A 5,041-nucleotide genomic window follows, 5' to 3' on the forward strand; every position below is an offset into this window, starting at 1 on the left:
TTCTGTAAGTCCCTTTCAGAAGTGGCCCTTATCAGACCTTATACTCCAAAGTTTATAAAGGGTGTGAAGCTCTAAGTGGCTTCATGTATATATGAAGAAGTCAGGAAGGGATCTGAGCAGTTAGCAGAGGCAATGAGCTTGCCCCCTGATTTTGTTTTTGTTTTGTTTTGTTTTTTGGTTAGGCAATGGGGTTAAGTGACTTGCTCAGGGTCACATAGTTGCCCACTGATTTTGGATGAACTAATGAGAGAAACTCAGAGTTTAAAAACTGAGGAAACAAGAGCCTTACAATTCTTTGGTCTATTGGGAAAATAGACATCATCTGTTTTATAACCTAGCCTGCAGAGATGTAAATTTTGAAAGTATTGTGGACAGTCCCTCTAAATTAAGGTGAGGTTTCTTAACCACTGCACCAAGTGAAATTCCTGTATTAGGAAGGGTCATCAAAAGAAGAGACTAAGGCTGAGAATATCTACTTTACTGCCAAGATCCTGTTCTTTGTTCCAGAGATCCTGGAGCCAGGAATCGAGAATTCTCTGCTCTTGAGATGGGAGACTGCCCAGCAGTCTGTGGGAGCAGAAGAGGAGAGGATTTCTGCTAAGCCAGAAGCTGGAGGCGACAGAAATCATAGCCAGCAAATCAGTGGGGGCTTATGAGCTATGGTTTTAAGAGTATGGACCCACAGAGTACTTTGAATTTGAGGTAGTTGCCTCAAGGGAAACCCATTCTGCAAGTGGCCACTTCATTCTATGTGGGCGAGACACAGTGCAGAGTGGAGAAGGGTGTTGGATTTGGAGTAGAAGACTCAGGTTCAAATTTGGGCTCTGATACTTCCTACCTGGGTGACCTACCTCTGGGCTTCAGTTTCCTCAAATGCAAAAGTAGGTCTTGGAGTAGATGACCTCAATGTTCCCCTCCATATCCTAGGCAGCACATTCCACTTTGGAGTAGTTATAATTGTTAGGCACTCTCTGGTTCATGATGGCACTGACCCTGGAATTCCAAGTAAAAAATCTCAAAGAAAGCTTAAGTATGGCCTAGATCTAGGTTCTTCCCCTTTGCACCAAAAAGGACTAATAAAGTCTCTTCTAGAAAAGATACTCAGTGTATTAAGTATTAGATATCAGGAAAGGACAGCTATTTATTTCCTATGCCATAAAAGAAATGCTTAAAACACAAAAGGCTCAAAGGTATATGTTACATATATTTAAAATAAAAACTCTATTTCATCATCTCAGTTATACTATCCTGGAAAGCATAGGCTCCCAAGAGACTTGTAGGAGTACTGAATAGATATTTCACTTTCACTCAGGGATCTGTGCTTTCTTTTCTTTCTTTCTTTTTTTTTATGGTGCCAATTTTAAATAGATTTTATTCTCCAGGATAAGAATTGCATTTCTGCTTATTTATAGCACTGATAAAGTACAATGCTGTTCACTTCTGTCTGTCTGCACACATTCAAGTATTCAGAATGCCCAGATTTACACAGTAGCTTAAATGTGACTTTTAAAACTGCTACTGCCTTGGTTACAAATATAAGTACTTCAATTTTTGGAAAGCTGTGTGGAATGCTCATTCTTCTGGCGTGTTTAGTTGACTTCTTCAATGGTGCTTCCAGAAGAAGCACCTCCAGATGGGGCTGCTCCACCCCCTGGGAACCCACCAGCCGGCATGCCTCCTGGTACACCCCTTGCACTCTTTTCAAATTCTTTCTGCTGATGCTCAAATTCTTCCTTCTCAGCAGTCTAGTTCTTATCCAGCCAGTTAGTTATTTCATTGGATTTGTCAAGGATCTTCTCTTTGTCTTCATCATCAGTTTTGCCTTGTAGTTTTTCATCCTCTATGGTTGCCTTCATGTTGAAAGCATACGATTCAAGAGAATTCTTGGAAGACACCTTGTCTCTCTGCTTCTCATCCTTAGCCTTGTGTTTCCCAGCCTCCTGGACCATATGCTTAATGTCTTCTTTGCTAAGACAACCTTTATCATTGGTTTTGGTTATCTTATTCTCCTTGCCTGTGCTCTTATCTACAGCAGAAACATTGAGGATGCCATTTGCGTCAATGTCAAATGTTACTTCAATCTGAGGAATACTCCTGGGTGCTTGGGGGATTCCTGTGACCTCAAACTTGCCAAGCAGGTTGTTATCTTTTGTCATTGGTCTCTCACCTTCATAAACCTGAATAAGCACACCAGGCTGGTTGTCTGAATAGGTGGTAAAGGTCTATGTGTGCTTGGTGGGGATGGTGGTATTACGTTTGATCAGAATTGTCGTAACTCCACCAGCGGTTTCAGTTCCAAGGGAAAGAGGAGTGACGTCCAACAGCAGCAAGTCCTGCATATTTTCAGATTTATCTTCAGACAAAATGGCAGCCTGGACAGCTGCACCATAGGCAACAGCCTCATCAGGATTGATACTCTTGTTGAGCTCCTTGCCATTGAAGAAGTCTTGCAGAAGCTTCTGATTTTGGGGATGCAAGTGGAACCACCTACCAGGATGATGTCATGAATCTGTGATTTATCTAGCTTGGCATCTCTTAAGGCTTTTTCCACAGGGTCCAGTGTGCCACAGAAGAGATCAGCATTCAACTCTTCAAAACAGGCTCAGGTGATTGATATATAGAAGTTGATACCTTCATGGAGGAAGTCGGTCTCAATATTGGCCTGGGGACTGAAAGAGAGGGTATGCTTTGCACATTCACAAGTGGTGCACAGATGGCAAACAGCCCTTTTGTTCTCACTGATGTCCTTTTTGTGCTTTTGCTTGAATTTGGCAATGAAATGGTTGACCAAGTGGTGTCCCGGCTATGGACTTGACCTCAAAGATACCATCTTTAAAGGTAAGAATGGAGACATCGAAAGTACCACCTCCAAGGTCAAAGATCAATGCATTTCTCTCAGCACCAACCTTTTCATCCAAGCCATGAGTAGTAGCAGCAGCAGTTGACTCATTGATGTTTCAGAGCACATTGAAACCAGCAATGGTTCCAGCATCTTCGGTGGCCTAACGTTGGGCATCATTGCAATAGGCTGGTACTGTCACCACAGCATTTGTGATAGTCTTCCCAAGGTAAGCGTCAGCAATTTCTTTCATTTTGGTCAAGACCATAGAATAACGTCTTCTGGATAGAAACTTTTGGTCTCCCCTTTGTACTTCACTTGGACCTTAGGCCTGCCTGTGTCATTCACCACCATGAAAGGCCAATGCTTCACGTCTGACTATACAACCACATCATCAAATCTGCGACCAATCAGACATTTGGCTTCAAAAACTATGTTGGTGGGGTTCATTGCAACTTGATTCTTTGTAGCATCACTGATTGAAGACGGTGTAGCTTGGGGTGGTCCTGTTTCCTTGGTCATTAGCAATGATCTCCACTTTCCTACGTTGGAAGACTCCCATACAGGAATAAATGGTGCCAAGATCAATACCAACTGCCGGTCCCTTTAGCATGGTTGTTGGGGAGTCAGGGGTCATAGTTGACCACTATGGAGGAAGAAGGACTGCTGCTGCATTCAGTAGAGGATCTGCGCTTTCTAAGCAGTGACTGCAAGTCTATATTTTTGGGCCATCCAGGCATGCATAATTCATCCTAAAAGGTCATGCTAAAAGAAGTAGTCATCCTCTCAGAGAAGGGTGTGGGTACAAGAGGCATCTGCTGATGGGCAGCCAGCACTTCATTCAAGGAATCTGTAGCTCTGAAACTTCTGAGATAGTGCCAAGACAGGAAAAATGTCTATCTCTCAGGGTCATTGTTCAATTATATGTACCCCGAGAAAGAAACATGAAGCAGAAAAAAGTCAGGGGCTTGGGTCCGGTCTTGGGCTCACTTAGGCAAGCACATATTCTCCTTTCCATGTTCTAATAGTTACCATAGCTTCTGCTTGGAATGGGGAGAGAGGGAAATCCCCTCCCACCTTAGGAGAAGAACTGACATTGTCTTTGTTCCAACAAAGTGGCCACCTCGAAAGAAACTAGAAAATATCACAAAGATTATACACTATGACTAGGCTGGATTTGTATTAGGAATGTGGGGCTGGTTCAATATTAGGAAAACTATAAACATAATTGACCTTCAATAACAAAAACAACAAAAACATTGTTATTTCAATAAATGCAGAAAAAGTTTTTGACTCATTCCTGTTAAAAAAAAAAACATTAGAAAACATAGGAATAAAAGGAGCTTTCCTTAAATGATAAGTAGTACCTATCTAAAAACAAGAGCAAGCATTATCTATAATGGGGATAAACTAGAAACTTTGTCAATAAGATCAGAGGTGAAGCAAGGGTATCCATTATCACCAATGCTATTTAATATCATACTAGAAATGCTAGCTATAGCAGTAAGACAAGAAAAAGAAATTGAAGGAATAAGCATAAGGCAAAAAAAACAAAACTATTACTTTTTGCAGATGATATGATGGTTTACTTAGAGAACTCTAGAGAGTCAACTAAAAAATTAATCAAAATAATAATTTCAGCAAGGTTGCAGGACATAAAAAGAACCCATACAAATCATCAACATTTCTGTATACTACCAACAAAATCTAGTAGGAAGAGATAGAAAGAGAAATTAAATTTAAAATGGATAGTATACAATGCATGGAAGTCTACCTGCCAAGGCACAGAAAGGGATTATATAAACACAATTACAAAATACTATTCACACAAATAAGGACAGGTCTAAATAACTGGAGATATATTAGTTGCTTGTGAGTAGGCCAATGCAATAAAAGTGGTAATACTATCTAAATTAATGTACTTATTCAGTGCCATACCAATCAAACTACCTAATAATTGCTTTATAAAGCTAGAAAATGAAATAACAAAATTCATCTGAAGGAATAAAAAGTCAAGAATATCAATGGAATCAATAAAAAAAAGTAAAGGAAGGGGGATTAGCAGTGCCAGATTTCAAACTGTGCTACAAAGCTGTAATCATGGGTTGATAAATTGATTAGTGAATAGATTAGGTTCCCAGTATATAGAAGCAAATGAACACAGTGATCTAGGGTTTGATAAACCGAAAGACCCAATCTACT

General features: G+C 40.4%; 1 pseudogene; it reads right to left on the reverse strand.

The window, feature by feature from the left end:
* Nucleotides 1–1,589: 1,589 nt before the first annotated feature.
* Nucleotides 1,590–3,452, reverse strand: LOC114040335 (annotated as a pseudogene).
* Nucleotides 3,453–5,041: the final 1,589 nt, after the last annotated feature.

The sequence above is a fragment of the Vombatus ursinus genome, unplaced genomic scaffold (genome assembly GCF_900497805.2).
Source record: "Vombatus ursinus unplaced genomic scaffold, bare-nosed wombat genome assembly UNPS02012958.1, whole genome shotgun sequence".
Taxonomy (NCBI): Eukaryota; Metazoa; Chordata; class Mammalia; order Diprotodontia; family Vombatidae; genus Vombatus; species Vombatus ursinus.